This window comes from Sturnira hondurensis, unplaced genomic scaffold (genome assembly GCF_014824575.4).
Source record: "Sturnira hondurensis isolate 20B ecotype Veracruz unplaced genomic scaffold, ASM1482457v3 Scaffold0023357, whole genome shotgun sequence".
In the NCBI taxonomy this organism is placed as follows: Eukaryota; Metazoa; Chordata; class Mammalia; order Chiroptera; family Phyllostomidae; genus Sturnira; species Sturnira hondurensis.
This window is the reverse complement of record NW_028095988.1, coordinates 9,279,583-9,299,724: the sequence shown is the minus strand read 5'-3', so window position 1 is coordinate 9,299,724 and position 20,142 is coordinate 9,279,583. Positions and strand designations below refer to the sequence as shown.

Genomic DNA, 20,142 nt, shown 5'->3' with positions numbered 1-20,142 from the left:
GCAGAGAGGAAAGTCAAATAATGATTACAGTGAAAACTCTTACAATGATCCGAGGTCACCCTGTGGTTCCCCTTCCTCCCACCTGTGCCCTGCAGTCATTAGTTTCCTTGTCAGAGGATTTCAGACCTGCACGCAGATCTCTTTGAAAGGAAACAACTTCTTGCAGACTTTCAGCATTACCTCATATCATTTTTATCACAAAATTCCTTAAATAGGCAAAACTATAAAACTAGATAATGCTACACAACCATAAAATTACAAATTATCTATAAACAACACTCAAACCAACAATTTTATATTAATGACATTAAAGAGCAGATTGTGATTAGATTTAAATTTCTAAAGCCAATGTATTAATAGAAAGATGTACTGGCATAATTGTTTCACTCACGACTGCTTCCTCTTTATTTTAATCATTGCCAATCACTATTTGAAGTGTAGTCCTCTTCATTATCATTATTTTGCTACTTTAACAATCCAGTCATGTTAAACTATAAAGGGGTTGGCCAATTTAGAATGCACAGTCCCCACACTGAAAAAGAGAGCATTCTTTAACAAAAGAATGCTTACTGTGTATTTATTGCCAACATAAATACAGCGCTTGACTTCTATAGCACAGGCACCTGCAGGCTTAGCTTTCAGCAGTCATGTGCCATGTAATGACTCAATTTCCCTGTCACTTTTCCATGTGTAACTTGCTACCAAAGTCCTGCACAATGTGTGGCAACATCCTCGCCCTTGGCTAGGTGCATGCTTGGTTGTGAACACAAACACATAGGCAGCCATTGGAACCTTGTATTTGTCAAGACGACATGGGCTATGTGTACCTCAACAGTCATGTTTGGATTATCATCAAAATAAAAACACAGAATTACTTTCTCATAGACTTCCTGGATTTTTGAAAATCTAAGGAACTTCACAGGTCCTTGGATTCTAACTTAGGAAACATTGGTCCAGGTATTGCCTAAACTCTACTCCATTTAATTCTCACAGAAACCCTGGGCGGTAGACACTTGCATCAACCCAGCTTCAGATGAGGCTATGGTGTGGTGAGGTGAAGGAATTTGCCCAGGACCACACACGCAGTGAGAGAGGAACCAGGATTTCATCCCTATCCATCTGTCTCCAAAGTCTCTCTTCTGGAGAACTCTCGATACCCTGACCTGAGAAACTCTGTCCAGAACCCTCAGGGAACTACAGAGACGAGGCCAATGGGAAAACAGGATTTTGTGCCTATTCTTTTTAGTTTCTTCAGGATAGTCAAGGCAAAGGTGGCCACCATAAGCAGGATTAATGCAGGGCCCACTTTGTGGGGGAAAAGTTCTCAATTCTAGTGACAACTCATGTACCTCATACATGATTCCTTTTAGAATCACTCCATTCAGGCATGATCTGGACATTTTAGACTCTTACATTAGGCCAGTGCTAAGCTGTATGAGAATTGCAATCTATACCTTAAAAGCTGACACTAACTCATTTATTTATTCACTAACTCATTGTATGGAATATCTGGCTACCCTTTCAGGTATTCTATCAGTATAAGAGAAGAACTCATAGCTCCTGGTTTCTTCATTTATAGGCTAAGAATTTTGTTCCTGGTTCCCTTTCTACTGGGCATGAGAGCCTCTTTGTTTCACCAAGTAGGAGACTTGGATTTGCTATAGGGTGGTAAAAAAAAGTGCTAATTTGGGCATCAGAATTTCTGGGTGGAAGTCCTATTTTTGGGACTTCTGGGAAGCTCTGTGACCTTAGGCAAGCCACTTCTCTCCCCTGAGCACACCTTCCCTATCTTTATAATGAGAATAACTATATTGATAACAAATTTACAGGTTTATTGGGATGGGTCCATGAGACTGTGTGTATAATAGCACTGGAGGCTTGAAGGCATTTTCAGCAGAGGATGAGGTCCCCACAAACACAGAGTAGCCATGAAGTGTGAAGATCTGTGTTAGCACTGGAAAGATAAGAATTAGACATGGTTCCCGATCTTATAGTCTAGGAAGGGAGACTATCATTAAAATAAAATCATGATGTAATAAGATAGGTATCATTATAGAAGTATGAGCAATTCAAGAGTGACAGTAATCCATGTGCATTGACTGAGGCAGTTTGTTTCATAGAGCAGAGACATGAGTTTATCCCTTCAATTATCAATAAAAATCATAGCAACATACAGCAGCGTGGTGCACCTGGGGCTTAGGTCAGTGAAGTGGGGCAGCATAAGAGGTAAGTACCACCAGGTCCTGGAGAACCAAGGCCGTGGCCTGGTTCTACCCTGTGCCATGATTAGAGTTGTACTGCCCACCCATGCTATTTCCTTTCTACCCAGAGTTGTAGACAGTTAATTACTTTGTGCCAGTTTAGAATGCACTTTGAGCATGAAGAACATCCAACACAATTTCCACTTAATTGGCCTTCCTGCTCTTTTGCATTTGGGTGGAGGGCCAGCTCTGAGAACTGCAGGATCACCGCCACACGGTGCACCTTCTCGCTCTCCTAGTGAGGTCACCTTTCCCCTTGGCAGGCCCTTGATTTCCTCTGAATGTCATATGGCCACTGCAGTGTTGCTCTTTCGTGGGCCCCCTTTAGGTCTCCAGAGCTAGCATATATTTGGCTAAATCCTTGTAAACAATAGAAAATTTTACCACCACAGTTCTTTAGGATGGCCATTCCATCTACTGAGGTCAATGCCAGCAGCACCCAGTGCATTTACCTGTCTGTCTGCTTCATTGAATTGTACGGAATACTTGGCATCTTTCACCCCCGGTCCCCGTTGTCACTATCACCTGTGACTTTTGTGGAGGACACAGTTCCCATTACACTATTCTACAAATTCAATCAAACCATGACTCAGACAATACTGGTATCTTCTGAATGACATTTTCAACAGTGCTCCTAACTATGTAGATGGAACGGCATTTTCCAGAGAACTAATGAAGGGCTGCGGGAGCTTATGTTATTCTCAGTCCATTGCCTTCAACCTCGGGGAAAAATTAAATACCCACGTATCAAGACAGTGAGAAGAGAAAGTGAGATAATAAATTCTGTGGGCCTTTTGGATTGGGTTTGACTGCAACATGACTTCACATTCTACTTCACAGCCAAACGCCCTCTTACAAATAACTTTCCCGGTCTTAACTGGAAAATGTGCAGGTAGCTTCTCCAGAGTGTGGTCCAGATCAGAGGTCTGCCGAGCGGAGGGATCACACCTAGAGGATAACACATTGGCACACTAGAAAAAGAGAGACTTCATATATCTTTGTTTATTTAATGTGCAAAGATTATATATTTATATAAATATAACAAAGAATAAATTGGAGTTTTACTCTATGCAGTAAAAAAATTAGTAATGCCCTCAACTGGTTTACATGTCAGATGGTCAGGGCACCATGAGAGAAGGAAGGGTCTGGGTTGCATAGCAGAAGCATCGCTTGGTTGCTTTTTTCCAGCACCTTGTGTTGTTTTGCAGTTTGTGTGAGCTTGGCTAAGTGGGCAGGAGTCCTGAAAGATTTCCATAGTAGAAGTAGTGTTAGGTAATAAAAGTCAAGGTCAATGGCAGAGCCGTTCACATCTGAATTGTGTCCTCCCCACCTCCCACCACTAATTCATGTGTCGGCCTTATGCAGAGATAGACTGTTTTCAGGGGCATTTGAGTTTCAGTGATTAACTTCATGCCATGAGAAAGGGCACCGATCTGATAGGATGGGTGTCTCTATAAAAAGAGGAAATTTGGACACAGAGACATGCATAGAGGGAAGATAATATGAAGAAACGAGGAGAAGGTCACCACCTACTAGCCAAGAAAAGTAGCCTGGGACAGATCCTTTGCTCACAGCCTTGAAAAGGAACCAACCTTGCTGACACCTTGATTGATCTCAAAGAGGTAGCTTTGATAATTTTGAGGAAATCAATTTTTGTTGTTTAAGTTGCCCAGTCTGTAGTATTTTATTACCAGCCCTCTCAAACGAATGTCTCATTAGCAATGGGCCTGTGTCATATGCCTTTAGGAATTAATTAATGATAGTGTGAGCCATTAATTCTAAAAAGACCATTGAAACTAAGCTTTCAACACAACCCCAAAGTTCACAAACGAGGAAATGTATTCCATCACTTCTCTCACTAAAATATTACTATTGGATTTCTAAGGCAAAAAAGCTTTTTGTATTAATAAATTAAAAAAAATTAAATAGTGATGCTTATTTTATCTTAACCTAATGTTTTTTATTGTGGTAACATTGGCATACAACATTGTATATATTTCAGGTATACCAGAGCATAATTTGAAGTTTAGATACACTACGTAGCATTTACCACTGGAAGTCTAGTTACCATCTGTCATCACACAACTGATCCTTTTCACCCGTATCACCCTCCCTCCAACCTTCTTCCTGTCTATATCCATGAGTGTGTTTTTGCTTTGTTTTTAGATTCCACATATAAATGAAATCATATAGTATTTGTCTTTCTTCACCTGACTTATCTCACATAGCATAATACCCTCAAATTCATGTTGTTGCAAATGATAAGATTTCCTTTTTATGGCTGAATAGTATTCCATTGTGTGTATTTGTGTATGACATCTTGATCCATTCATTCATCAATGGGCGGTATCTTGACTATTGTAAGTAATGCTGCAATAAATATAGGGGTGTATATATCTTTTTGAATTAGTGTTTTTTGTATTTTTTTAAAAATAAATAGCCAGGAGTGGGACAACTTGGTTGTATGGTAATTCTATTCTTAATTTTTTGAGTAATTTCCATATTGTTTTCCATACTGGCCTCACCAATTTCCATTTCTATTAACAGTGTACCAGGATTTTCTTTTTTCTGCATCTTCTGCAGCATTTATTTCTTGCCTTTTTGATACTAGTCTTTTTAATGGGTGGGAGGTGACATCTTACTGTGGTCTTACTTTGCATTTACCTGATACTTGGTGACACTAAACATCTTTTCATGTGCCTATCTGCATGTCTTCTTTGGACAGTATCTATTCAGATCTGACCATTTTTTAATCAGATTGTTTGTTTTCTATGTTGTTGAGTTGTGTGAGTTCTTTGAATATTTTGGGTGTTAACCCCTTATCATATGTGTGATTTGCAATTATCTTTCATTCAGTAGGTTGCATTTTTATTTTGCTGATGGTTTCCTTTGCTGCGCAGAAGGTTTTTAGTTTGAGTAGTTCCATTTGCTTATTTTTGCTTTTGTTTGTTTCCCTTGCCTTTGGAATTATATCTAAAAAACATTACTTAGACTGATGTCAAGGAGCTTACCACCTACATTTTCTTCTGGGAATTTTATAGTTTCAGATTTTTATATTCAATCCTTTAATCCATTTTGAGTTCATTTTTGTATATGATGTAATAGTCTAGTTTCATTCTTTTGCACGTGTCTGTCTAGTTTTCCCCATACCATTTATTGGTGAGGCTGTGCTTTCCCTACGATATGTATGGTCTTGGCCCTTCTGTTGTAAGGTGATTGTCCATAGATGTGTGGATTTATTTCCGGGCTCTTCATTCTATTCCATTGATCTGTGTGTCTGTTTTTATGCCAATATCATACTATCATGATTACTGTAGCTTTGCAGTATAGCTTGAAATCAGGGACTAAAATTTTTTATCTCTATTATGTAGTTATTGTGATAGTCTATGCAGTAGTATATATGTATATATATAATGTATAAACATATAAATATTAATAAGGACAGGTTAATGTTCAAGTGTATTTTATTGATAGGGTATGTAATTAAAAATGTGTAGAGATCACTGGCCATGATAATGTGGCTTAGATTCCTCTTTTCTAAATCTGGATACTTTAGGTCCTTCACATCTAGACCTAGGACATGATAAGGCAAAATTTCAAAGCAATTAGAGGTTCTGAAGTAACCAAAGTTTTATTCTAAGAGGAATGAGTTTATGAGTTGTGTGTTTCATATCTTCCTATGAAGATTTAAATGAAAGATTTTTTTGCTGGGTTTCAGATTTTAAAGACAGTTTCTAAAGTGACTGAAGTCTGTATCTCTATAAAAGTTAATTTTTATTAGCTTTTTTCTTTAACATTTATTTTCTACTCAATACCATTGTTAAAATTCTCATAAGGACAGGAAAACCAAGCACAGCCCTAAAAAGCTGCCAGGGGTTCTCACCAACCCATTTAATCGGAAGTTCTGTGGTGTATCACATGGAAGAATATTAGGTGGTTCAGCAGCTACCCCTGGAGAATGTAACCAAATGCAGCCAAAGCATCAGAGAATAGAACTGGGTAAGGGGAACTTCCGTCACACCACACACACACACACACATGAGCACACACATACACATCCTCCCACATGCACATATACTCAAACAATCACACTGATGCATGCACACACACACACCAACAATTGTGTATTGTAGGAGAAAGACATGTCTGGCTTTATATCAGAGACCTAGCTACTCCTTCCACAATACAAAAATACATAGCAATCAGCATCCCATGTGTTTTGAGTGGCATTCTTCAAGTTAACAGTGGTGCAATAAATGAGCATAAAGGACTGTTGTAGTTTTGAATCTCTTCCATCTTTAAAAAGACCCCAAGGGACAAAACATTTAGTATATGTTAGCCAACACTGACTTGCCTTATGAGGGCTAAGGCTGTCTGTGGGGTTTTTTAATCGCCATTAAAAAAAGCACGCCCTGGCTGGTGTAGCTCAGTGGATTGGGCGTGGGCCTGCGAACTAGGTGATCGCGGTTCGATTCCCAGTCAGGGCACATGCCTGGGTTGTAGGCCAGTTCCCGGCAGGGGCCAGTTCCCAGCAGGGGACACACAAGAGGCAACCGTACATTGATATTTCTCTCCCTCTTTCCTTCCCTTCCCCTCTAAAATTAAATAAATAAAATCTTTTTTAAAAAAATCAGAAAGAGAGACATTGGTTCAGGGTGGTTTCTCATGCCTCTTAAGCAAGCATGTATTCAATTTTATTTACCAGTCTTGCAAATCATCACCTGTCCCATGAGGCACCTAAGTGCTAAGTTCTAGTTCTATCCACTCACCACTGCCTGTCATTCACAGTCTGCAAGTCACTGCCAATGTCAGAAGCTGGGAAAATGTCATGATGGTTAAACGACTTAAACCAGTCCCCATCTCTGCTCCTCATTAGTCAGTTCCAGGGGATTGTAAATTGCTCAGGTGGAAAAAATCACCTTCCTATGGAGAAAGTATATAAAGAGAATACTAGAAGACAGGGGACCAAGACCTGGGGCACTCCAGCACTGAGAGATTGAGGAGAAGGGACAGCCAGCGAGATAGCGGGAGAGCAAACTGAGCATGGTGTCATGGTACCCAAGGGAAGTGAGTGTGAAGAGGTCTGTGAAATGACATCCCCAATCTCCTCTTTCACAGTTCCTCACTGGTCCTTCTCAGTTGAAGGGATGGATTAGTTTCTTATCAGCTATAAGGTCATTGCATATGTCAGTAGAAGTCTCCAGCCCTCAGAACCATTTGGAAATTTTGCAACCAATTAAAAATGCCCGTGGTACCATCCTTTACTTTATGTTTGGTATTTTCTTTTTTGTATTGAATCTTCCTGGGATTAGAGCACACTTTAGAGGGATCAAGGTTAGGTTAGAGGGAGAATTTTTAAAAAAAGATTTATGTATTTTTAAAGAGAGAGGAAGGAAGGGAGAGAACCATTCATGCATGAGAGATACATTGATCGGTTGCCTCTTGCATGCACCCCAACTGGGGGCCTGGCCCACATCCAAGGCATGTGCCCTGACTGGGAATAGAACCAGTGACCTTTTGGTTCTCAGGCCAGTTCTCAACCCACTGAGCCACACCAGTCAGGGCTAGAGGGAGAATTTTACTAAAGATTTAGGGGTGTTTCAGCAATAAAATTCCATTCAGTGCGTTTGCTACATGCTTACTAAGTAGAAGATACTATTCCAAGTACTGCAGAAAATAAAAAAATTAAAGAGATACATCCTCCCTGAGTTCAATATGTCCTCCTATGATTGCAATGTCGGAATGAAGTTACCATAAGGAAAGTATGTGTAAATGCTATGGGGGTTCGAAGGAGGAAGAAATTGCAATCAAGGAGGGATTTTAAGAAAGGAGTAGCTCATGTGTTGTCTGGGCCTTAAAAATGAATAGGGTTTCAAAAGACAGATGAGAAACAAAGGGCAAGTTAGGAAAATAAATGCAAACATCATGAAGGTGTGAAGGCTGGGAAGGATAGCTCACTTTTGAAGAGAATGTGGTAGTTAAATTTAGCTGGAGCATAAAGATATGCATTAAAAAAAGAGGGAGTTTCGCCCTGGCTGGTGTAGCTCAGTGGATTGAGCGCGGGCCTGTGAGCCACACAATCGCAGTTCGATTCCCAGTCAGGGCACATGCCTGGATTGCAGGCCAGTTCCCAGCAGGGGACACACCAGAGGCAATCATACATTGATATTTCTCTCTCTCTCCTTCCTTTCCCCTCTAAAAATAAATAAATAAAATCTTTAAAAAAAAAGAGGGAGTTAGGTTGGAGGAGAGGGGTGATGACCTGTGTCAGGGGGCCCTGAGCAGGGAGGCAGGAGGCCATACGGTGAGCAAAGAACTTGGGCTTCAGGCGAGAGGTGATTTAAATCAAGTCTCCCGAAATACCAGTTCTGTGATAGCAGTTCAGTCCAAGGAACCCAATGAACCTGTAATTTTTTCTTATGCAAAGGGCACTTGTTTACTAACCTAAAAAAAAAAACAACACACCAGACAACACAAACCAAACCATGATGCTTATAATGTTGGCCGTGAGACATGAATACAGACTTGAATTATGTCCCGTGTCTTGTCTAGGAAGCCAGGGAAATGAATTGGAGGCTGGATTAGAGCACCCGGGATTCACTGAGGTCAGATGTCTTAAGAAAGGTTAGTGTAGACTGTACAGGAAAGAGGAGTGTAGTAAAACCTTCTGATTTTTGAGGGATAAAACACTAACTGTACTTCTCCTTTAGGGCAGGAAAGGGGGAAGGATTCTGATTCTGCAAGGTGATAGGTACTGGAATTAGCCCCTTATCAGCATCTACAGGGGCTGGCCAGTGCCTTGGGAAGTGGGTGTGTGTGATTGAGAAAGAGCAAGAAAGAAACGGCTGCAACAGTGTGGTTGAGCTCAGCACTGGGAGATGGGCTCAGCCTTCCTCGGGGAACCATGAAAATCTTTACGGGGTGGGGGGGCGGGGCGGTCTAGACCAGGAGACTGCAGCAGTGGGCAAGCTCACTGGGTGGAACCCGTCTTCCACAGTGCCACCAGGTGGCAGAGAGGAGTAGTGGCAGTCATCATCCATTCTGACTCCAGTTTGCTGAGTCCGAGTGGAAGCCTCTGCACTCGGGCACAGTGTGTATGTATGTGGTGGAAACTTAAAGGGGCTGATGTCCTGCCTCCTGATCATAGAGAATATAAGAATCTGAGAAATTAATTAAAAAGTAAGGAGAAGTAATTATCTGTAATTCGAATTTGTACAGTAGCTCTAAGTGGTTCTGAATAATTAGAATTAAAATTATGTATGTATATATATGCATATATATGTATATGTGCATATGTGTGTGTATATATATGTACACACACACAGGGTCAACTTTCATCTCTCCAGAAAACCCAGCTGTCTAGAAACTTCCATTCCTTATATTTTTGGATTGAAGAGATTTGTTTTGTTTTTTGTTCATAGGGAGTGCAGTGAAATGATTGCTTTTTTACTTCTAGTTTAACTCGGGTTCCATAAATCTCTGGAGGAGAAAGTCTCTGATGGTCCTAGATGTCCTGTCTATACCTTTTATCATCTCTTCCTTCACTTCTTGAGTTTCTTGTGGGTAAGGGAGGACACCAGAAAGGAGAAGATGAGCCAAGCATCAGCCATGCTGATTACTGACCGAAACACACATGTTCCTGGTCAAGCAGCAGTAGGACAAGCTCTAAAATTTCAATCAGGATCTGAGCTAATTGTGCTCTGGGTCTGATAAAAAGAGGCACTGGAAAGCGAGCAATAAATACGGTCAAGCGTGGCATTTCTTCTTTGTTAACTATTTACCATTAGTTGAGTATTTATCAAGTTTTGGAAAAGAAATCAATACTTTGGAAAGTTCTATAGTAGGTATTTAGCTCAATTTTTTACTCCAGGTGAGATTTTCTGCAAAATCTCTGACTTTGGGACAGAAGACCAAGCAGTGCAGGGTCTGCTAAGACACATCCAGGGACGGGCACCTCACCTTCTTGTGAAGCAGATTATCCACTTAATTCTCAGAGTGAAATCTGGGGAGTGGCAACAGGGCATCACCTGGGAGCTGTTAGACAATCTGAACCTCAGGCCTCATCCCAGACTTGCTGAATTTGACTCTTCATTTGATGAGATCTCTAGGTATTCACTCACACATGTTTGAGGAGCGCAGGTCTTTTCCATTACTGGATGGTTTGGGGTACTAGAAAATAACATCTTATAAAGACCTGCTGAGCTGTTTGTGCACCAGCTGGTATCTGCTCAGCCTTGTCTGTCTCCAGCCCTTGGCCACGAGCCCTACTTCCTGCTGGTTTGTACTTTAAAAGGCTTGACACCTCCTGCCACTGTGATCACTTCATCTTCTTACCTGAGAGTTGTCTCCGAGCTTACTGGGCAGAGGGGCTGGGCTTCAGCACAGCCACTGTCATGTTCACTGTGGTAGAAGCTGCTGGAACTCCAGTGCCTGGGCCAGATCCCACTGGACCCACGGGGACTCTGGGTCACTCTATGCCCCTCGAAGGGACAGAGAATGGTAACTAAGATGGGTAAGGGTATTTATGCCTTGTGGAGAGTGACAAGAGACAGGAAGGTTCAGGTAGATAATTGCCAGCACTTCCTCCACTGTGCTGCAAAGTGCATTGGTCAAAGCCACCTCTCCAGAAATGCCTTGTGTGACCAGCTGTGTTTTGAGGGAAGTTGTGGGCAGCTTGGTAACAGACCGTCTTGTATTTGCTTTCCTTCCTTCCTTGCCTCACATCTCTTTTATTTTATTTATTTTTTTTCTCTGAGGGTGCAAATAAAGCAGCGATGCCCAAGGTTTGCTTGTTTTCGGAGAAACCCAGTCTAAGGAGGACATCTGCCCTGTGTGAGCTTCACTCACTGCTTCTGATGCTGCCATCTGGTCAGCTTTGGAATGGTCAACATCATTCATATGCCTTTTTTCCTTCAAATTCTAGAAGACTGCTTCCAAGCCTTCTTTCTTCTTCTGAAACACTCTCAGTGCCTTAATAGTTTTTCAAAGTAAAGTTTCTGTTTCTCATTCCTTTTGTCTCACTCTAATATGTCGTGTCTTCTTAAATCGTGGCTCCTCAAGTGGCCCTCCCAGTGTGGTCAGTGCAGGGTTCTGCTCGTGGGTCCGTATTTCTTTTATTAAGGTCTTTATACCCCCATGAACTCAGCTGCCGTGAGCTGGGCCTCCTCTGCGAAGGGAAGCTGCCTGTTTGGGTTATGGTTAAAATGAGCTTAGGAACTTGGATCCGAGTGAGTGAGGCAGGTTTTGTTTGGTCTTCTCCATCAGCTTCTGAGGAGGAGCAGGCCCCCTGCTGGGCCTGGAGTTCCTCCTGGGCAGCGATTTTCAGCCGGTGTGCTGCAAGAATTCTTAAAACATGCTGTATCTGACTATTTAGTCAGGGACACTAACCTCTTGTCCCCCTACATCGTCAAACACATGAACAAACAAACAAACAAAAATGACAACAGTCAACACAATCATAGCCATCCAGTGTGGATGAATCAAAATCGTACCTACTTTTTTGTCAGATCAGCAAAAATGTATTTTTTGGTGTGTTACAGAATTTTAGTAATTAGTTTCTGTGTGCCATGAGGTGAAAAGGGTTGAAAATAGCTGCTCTTGGGTGTGTCCATATCTCTAAAGACATGTTTAGGCTGAGCCCAAGCCAGGGCACAGTGGGACACGGTGTTCAGGTTACTTCCAGGGTCTCCTCTACCCTCCTCAGGGTTGGGGCTGCTTCTGACATCGGGACAGACCCAGAGGTAGAATTTGGTCACCGGATTCCTAGAAATCACTTGTGAGTGTGCCACGTTTAGGTTTTCTACCTCCGAATATGGGTATGAGAGGGTGAGCTAATAATCATGTAAACATTCCTAAGGTCTAGAGTATCTTGTATTTCAAAGACTCTACTTCCCCCACCCCCAACTTTTAGGAGCTTTTATGACTTACTAAATTCTGCACTAGTTTTATGAGGAATGCATATAAGGCTTAGATATAGTGTCTACTCTCCAGGATCTTGCAAAGGCAAGCCATACCACATAATGAGAGGCCTGATGCTTTGAGGAGCATACGAATGCTGGATGAGAGGAGGGGAGGGTCCTTATGGGTTGCAGCAGCAGCCGGAGAGTCTCCATGGAAATTTCAGTAAAGAAGAGACCTTCAGATTTGCGGTCGGACTCTTCCCTTTAACCTTCATGGCAGAAAGTTAAAGAGACCCAGTTTTTCAGGGCACTGGAAACTGATTGGTATTTTCCTTTATCCTTCAGGTAAAGGACATACCATGTTCTCTGATATTTCTGGAACACTCGAAACACACATGATTCAATACCTTACCAGGGTCAGAAAAATGATGCTCTTTTGTCTTTCATTTTTAAGACCAGTGACAAGATGCATACAAAAGAAACAACAGCCCTGGCTGGCCTAGCTCAGTGGATTGAGCGCGGGCCTGTGAACCACACAATCGCGGTTCGATTCCCAGTCAGGGCACATGCCTGGGTTGCGGGCCAGTTCCCCACAGGGGACACACCAGAGGCAACCATACATTGATATTTCTCTCTCTCTCTCTCTCCTTCCTTTCTCCTCTAAAGATAAATAAATAAAATCTAGAAAAAAAAAAGAAACAACAAAAGCATCTCTCTGTTCAGAATTAATGCTTTCAGTTTAACATTAGGCTTCTGTACCTTGGAGATTAAGGAAAGGTGACTCGATTACTGTTGACATGTTTTGCCAAATTGTTTTTAGTAATATAGAAGTGTCACAGTAAAGAGTGGGACAGGAAATATCAACAAGAGAGATTTGGGGAGGTATTTCATCACTTGCCAGTTTGTGAAAGTTCATTCTAAATGATTCATCGTAAGGAGACAGCTCTATATTGGTTTACTTCTGCTCCCAGCACATTCCTTCTGGGTAGTCACCTTCTTTTATGAGTATGTAGGTGCACAGAGAATGAAAATTAGTTTGAATATTTTAAGGTAAGCTTTACCATGGCTCCTGAGGTTTCTGTGCCTTCTGAGGGGGAAGGGAAGGAAGCCAAGAGCCATGGAAGCCAAGACAAATAGTTAAACAAGCCCCTAATTCTCCATACTGTTGATGGGGATGGTGACATCTTTTTTTTTAATAAAAGAAAGTTTATTTAGAGAGTTACAAAGGTAGAATTAAGTGAGCTGTAGAAGGAATTGGTTCCGGAAGGAAGTTACACAGACCAAAGAGGGGCCCTTGGCTCCCAGGAGAGAGAAAGGCAAGGTAGCAGGGGGCAGGTAGAGAAGGGGGAAGGGGAAGGCATGGGCTGGTTATGGTAACATGTCTTAGAGCTGTGGTTTTGCACCTGAAGAGTTCTATAAAGATCCTGAAATTACATGTAAAATGTTGTGTGCGTTCATGTGCTATCAGAGGCGTTTGTCTTTTTCTTGGCTGCCATTTTTCTTTGCCAAGTTATTCTGCAACAAAGGCTATTCATGGGAAACCCTTACAATTCCAAGCCAGGGAACCTTCGTTTTACTCTTCTTTTTAAATTATTTAAAAAATATTTTATTTACTTATTTTTAGAGAGAGGGGAAGGGAAGGAGAAAGAGAGGGAAAGAAACATCAATGTGTAGTTGCCTCTCACACACCCCCTACTGGGGACCTGACCCACAACTCAGACATGTGCCCTGACTGGGAATCGAACCAGCGACCCTTTGGTTTGCAGGCCAGCACTCAATCCACTGAGCTACACCAGTCAGGGCTTCATTCTTCTTTATCCATTTTCTTTCACTCTTGCTCCTCCAATCCATTCTGCTCTCAGTGGTTTGTGAACTTGAAAAGAAAAGAAAAGAAAAATCTTGATCTATAGCTTTACATCGAGGAGGGACAGCAGAACAAAAACAAAACTGTCTTCGGTGGTTCCCCTTTGTATTTAGAGTAAAAACCTAAAATTCTATCTTGAAACCTAATTTAGAACATCTCTTCTCCTCTAACTACAGTGTTCCATAGTTCTGGCATCCTCTTGTTTCCGCAAGTGGTAGCCTCTTCCCTGACTGTGCTCACTGCCCGAAGTGCTCTCTGCTCTCTTCATCTGGTTAACTTCAACCCATCTGCAAGCTCACTTGAAATTGCAAGCTCACTAAGAGATGTTTCTGGATTCTTTAATCTTAACTTACTCTCCTGTTATGTTTGTATGCAGAGCATCTTCTTTTCAGGGGTTCTTATATTTTAAAACTATATGTTTATCTTTCTATTTATATAATGGTTTTTCCCCTCATAAACTAAAATTGCCATTTGGAGAGGTATCTTTCCCACCCCCCACTAATTATTGAATTCCTTCCACGGCTGAGTTCCTGCCTGCCTGAAGTGTTGTAGATTTTCAGTAACTGTTTACTGAAGGAATGAATGAACATTACTGGCATTTAAATTAAGGAGAGTAATTCAATAACAAAATTCTGAATGCTAGAATAGAATGGCACCCATTAGAAATTATTTAGAGATATATTTTCTGCTGTGGAAAGATTCTTTAGTATTTTTATTAGAAAAAATAATTTACTAAATATTACATGTTGTTTTAATATAGTATATTAACACAAATTAAGATATTAGTTTATAAATATACTCCAAACTGTAAATAACAGTTCTTCAGGTGACAAATTTTAGGTAACTTCCATTTGCTGTTACTTACTTGTATTTTCTCAAATTTGATTATTTTTTGCCTTAAAGTTATAGAATCCATTAATTCATTTATTAATCATAAATTCATTTTGACAACTACTTATTTAGTATCTACCTTTATCAAGCATTGTTCTAGAAATGGCAGTTACATGCTGATTATAAAATTCAAGTGCAAATCCTCTTATGTAGTTGTCTTTTTACAAGTTAAAGTATATTATAGAATATTATAATAGAGTAGAATATTCTATTATACAAGTTATAGAATATTATATTAGTTTGAGGTGTTCACCATAGTGACTCAGTATCTCTGTACCTTGTGAAGTGATCACCAAGACACTCCCAGTCCCCTTCTGTCCCCTGCGCACCTTGTGTTTAACATTGCGTTCCAGGTGAGCACTTCAACAATTTAGATGGATTCTTCCGGATCTTTTCTTTATGTATTTGCTAATATTTCTATGCATTTTATTTCTTTTCACATATTAATAGGTTTTTAAATTATACTATGCCTAACTTTCTGTGAGCTCCTTTTTTATAACTTGACATATCTAGTAAAATGTTTCATGCCACTTTGTTTAAATGTGCCTCATTGAACAAGAAAAAAATGATATTTCTAAAGCAATTTCATCAATTCCTATATTATTGAACACTTAGGTAATTTTCAATATGTTCTCTGAGTTTTCTTTTAGAATATTGCACCATCACAACAATATGTTATTTGTGTAATTAATGGTGTTAAGGTCAAAAATAAAAAGAGGAACACTTAACCATATGTGACGAAAGGCAAAAGTTACAACAAAATGGCTAGACATAACAGAAGATTACTCCTAATATCTGTGGGCTACATTAAAGAAAGAGACTTCAGTTGTGAACATATTTCAACTTGAAATTGACTGTTTGCTGTATAGAAATTCTTAAATTGAGTCTATCTAAACCTACTGATCAGTACTTCCTGTGAGAGGCAATATTTTATGAATAGATTAAATTATTCACACTGTTCATGCCATTGGAATAATTTTTATGCAAGTGAAAAATGTTAAAGTTTGAGTCTTTCTCCAAAGGGAGAATGCTTTTCTTCAATGAGTTATTTTACGTATGGGATCCTTGTTGAGAACCAAAATGTAGCAAGAATAAAAAAATCCCTCATACTATCTTTACAATTTTAAGGCTTTTTGTTACCATAGTTTGAGGTCATGACTAAGTAACAAAGAAAGAGAAAAGCAGGATGGTTGGGAAGAGGGGTGTGGTATTACCTCTGTTTGTAACTTGCTCTTTCTTAGGGCTACAGCTTATTCACTGTTTATTGTACATCTTCACTTCCTCATTTGCTTAGTTTTATTTATTTATTTTTGTCCTTTTAGGTTGCTGACATATTATTTTGATCACCCCATCTAGGGTGGACTGAGGTGGGGCCTGAAGCTTATAAAATTTTGTGGTCTTTTTAAAAATACGTATTTGTTTATTTTAGAGAGATAGGGAGGGAGGGATTGAGGGAGAGAGGAAGAGACAGAGACAGAGACAGAGAAACATTGATTTGTTGTTCCACTTATTCATGCATTCATTGATTGCTTCTACTATGCACCCAGACTGGGGATTGAACCTGCAACTTTTGGAGCTAGGAGGGATGCTCTCACTAACTGAGCTAGCTGACCAGGGCTGGTGGCCTTCTTTAAAATGTAATGTTAGGTTTAAAAGTGAATATTTATTTGGGATAAGAAATAACAAATTTCAGTTTTTAAAATGTCAACAAATACCACAAACATTCTAAAGCCATTACTGCAGAACCTACACTAGGCATGCTTCTCCCTTCGCTGTGTTCAAGTGTCTCCTTATCTTGTAACTATTTTAAAAAATGCACTGAGTTTGGGTTAAAAACCAACCATCCAATGGATCTCAACACAGATCTAAAGCCCAGAGGAGTGTTGGGTTGATGTGAGAGCAACTCCTAGAAGCCCTGGGTGCCTAAAATTTCTTCTCAGTGGGTTGATTCTCACTTGGCAACAACAACAAAAAAGCTGAATAATATTGCATAGGAGTGCCAGAAACTGCCTCACTGGAAACAAGAACGAGTTACATTCTATAAAGCCCCGGTTGCAGGCTGTGTCTGCATGTGCACAGGATGGTGAAGCACCGTGGGACCAACCACGGAGACCACTTCTGGCCTTCACACGGCAGGGGCCGGGCTGCCGCCTGGAGCAAAGAGGAGGTGGAAGAAGGAGTAAGAGAGCAGAGAGGCGCGGCTCACTTCTGGTTCCCGAGCTGATTGGACATCCAGTCCAGTCCCTCTTAGAGCCAGTCCCCACTGGTGACAAACGTGGCCCGAGGGCAGAGGGTGCAGGCCCAGCTTGTCGGTGATCTCAGGCGTTCAGGGCTTTGGGGAGGTCCTGCTTGTTTGTGAACCCGAGTAGGGCCGCATCCCTGAGCTCTTCCTCTGCTGGCAGCCACACCTGCAGGAGCTCCTCTTGGGCCCCGTTCATGCGCTCTCTGTCATTGCTGTCAATCACGGAGGCGAGACCTTGTGTGTTATGGAAGTAGTGGTGCCACAGAGGCCAGATCTTGTCCTGGCCATCCGCGTCCCACACAGTGAAGCTGATATTCTTATACCCCACAGTTTCCACGTTGAAACCTGCGGTGGGGACGGCGGTCACGAGCTCACTCAGCTTTGGGTTATAGCATGGTGGTTTTCAGAGCAGGGGCCAGGCTCACCCTGAGAATTCACATTCTTTTATTTCTCTTTCTTTTTTTTTTTTTTTTTTTGCCAAACAAGGCCTGTAAAGAGGTTCACAAAGATATTCCCCATGCTGTAGATCAGAGGGAGAGACACTGGCCAGAGAAACCCTTGGCGTCCAGGCACTGCTGCCGCCACTAACCAGGCGTTGGTTTCGCGTCCCGTAGTTCATTCCCTTTCATTGGTGAGTAGTATTTCCTTATTTGGATCTATTTCAATTGGTTAATCCCATGAGTCATTGCCGGACTCTGGCTGCTGTGACCACTTGATGTAAATCTTTACGTGAATATGTGTGATTTTTTTCTTTTGGGTAAACACCTAGGATACAATTGCTGGGCGGAAGGGTGGGAGCACGCTGAACTTCACGACACCGGAAGCTTCGTTCCTTCCAGTGCGACATGGTATTAATTCCTTGGTTCTTCTAAAGCACTCGGAGGTTCTCAGAGGAATAAGTCTATTAAGCAAGAACAGTTATTAATTAAAGTTTGTGACAAATAAAGTAGGCAATTTTTATGTCAGAAATTCCAAATCTGAAGAGTTGTCTTAATTACCTAAAAATTCAATTGAATAATTACCAAGACATCTAATAAGGCTTGAAGGTCAGCACGCTCCATATAAAATCTTGAAGAATTTTTAAAAATAAAATTGTAACAATCAGTGTCCAGTCAGGAGACAGAAATCACACAGTTATTTTAACAGAGAGAATGTAATACAGGTAATTATCTGGATATGAAGTTATTAACTAGATAAGTGAAGGGAAAACTGAACAGTAAGATATAATGGGAGTACCAATTACAAAAAAGCATCCACCTTCCCCTACGAGTGGAAGAAAGGGAATAGAGGTTGGAGTTATTACAGGTAGTGCTGTGGAGCCAAGGCTTAGACCTGGGTGCATTGCTTGGTGCTGCTATCCCTCCTCCTCCCCCTCCCCTCCCCTCCCCCTTACCCCCCTCCCCTCCCCCTCCCCCTCGTCAAGGATAGTTTCTACATTTTTTTTAAGGGTGGAAAGAAAATCAAAAGACTTATTTTGTATTATTTCCTAGAGTCACCATAATAAAGTTTCACAAATGGGGGCGGAGCTTAAAACAACAGAAATGTCTTCTCTGACAGCTCTGGAGGCTAGAAATCAAAAATTAAGACCCCTTCAGGTTTGTTCCTGCTTCCCTTTGGGTCTCTAGGAAAAAATCCTTCCTCTCCTCTTTTTAGCTTCTGGTGGTGGCTGTTGGTCCTCAGTGTTCCTTGCTTTGTGTGTGTATAGTTCCCATCTCTGCGTCTGACTTTACTCTGTGTTCTCCTCTCTACGTGTACGTGTCTTTACTTGATGTTTGTCTCTTGTTATAGGAACATCAGTCATGTTGCATTAGGGCTTACCCACATAATTTCACCTTCACTTAGTTACATCTATAAAGACCTTATTTCTAAATAAGGTCACAATCACAGGCATAGGAGTTAGGAGGCAACATAGCTTTTTAGGGGACATAATTTAACCCAGGACAATAATAACAGTTTTTGGCACATGAAAGTTTTATAAAATTCAAATTTCCGTGCCCATAAATAAGGTTCTACTTTCCATGCTCATTCATTTAAATACAGTGTTACCTTGATACTTGTCATTAATTCCTTCAGGAACTCATGATGGTGCTGAAACTGATGAAGCATTTTCTCCTGCGGGTCGGCGTGGTGACTCATACAAGTTCTAGCAAGTGTGATGAGTCCCGAGTGCTGAAACATTTTTGTCTCATCAAAGTGTGATGAGTACAGGGTTTGACGCGTTCCGAAGCTGACGAGTACCGAGGTATGACTGTACGTTCTGTGGCTGTTGTCATGCTACACTGACAGAGCTGAGTAGTGACTAGAGAGGCCAGGCAGCTGGTGATGTGTCCACTGTTTACAATCTGGCCTTTCACAGCAAACGTTTGCTGACACTTGCTCTAAGTGATTGGATTTGCAAGTGTTGGAAAAATGCTAATTGGATTCAGCTGCTGCTACTGAAGGCCTTGCTACTCTTAAGTGAAGACGTTATTGTGCGATGCTCTGAAGGACAGGAAACAGAGGAAGCTCACAGGGAGTAAATGAGGAGGAGGAAGTCTCTTCATTTTCCTCTAGCCTTTTAGTTTCCCTATGTTGCCCCCTATTGGTGGCTTAAGGGGGAAGAGGCTAAAAACGTGGAAATGCGGTTGTAGAGTTGCTATCCTAGAAACAAAACAGAAAGAAAGAGTAGATTTAGAACTTATAGAAAATGCCTAACGTCTTGTGCACACACACACACATATACATACATACACAGGAAGGGAAAATGTACATAGCTGCTACAGTCCTTATTTCTGTAACTGAACTTGAGGTTATATTTTGTGTGTATATACACATATATTTATTGAACTGAACTTATCATTTTAAGATAATTTATAAATTTAAATGCAGCTGCAAAGAAATAATATAAGAAATCCCATCCACCCTTTACTCATTTCCCCCCAGTTGCAGAACTGTAACATAATACAACCGAGACACTGACACTGATACTGTAAGGACATAGAACAT

The 20,142-nt window shown here is 41.0% G+C and overlaps 1 pseudogene; it reads right to left on the bottom strand.

The window, feature by feature from the left end:
- Positions 1-17,117: 17,117 nt before the first annotated feature.
- On the bottom strand, positions 17,118-17,761 carry LOC118980859 (ADP-ribosylation factor 1-like; annotated as a pseudogene).
- Between the last annotated feature and the right edge of the window lie 2,381 nt (positions 17,762-20,142).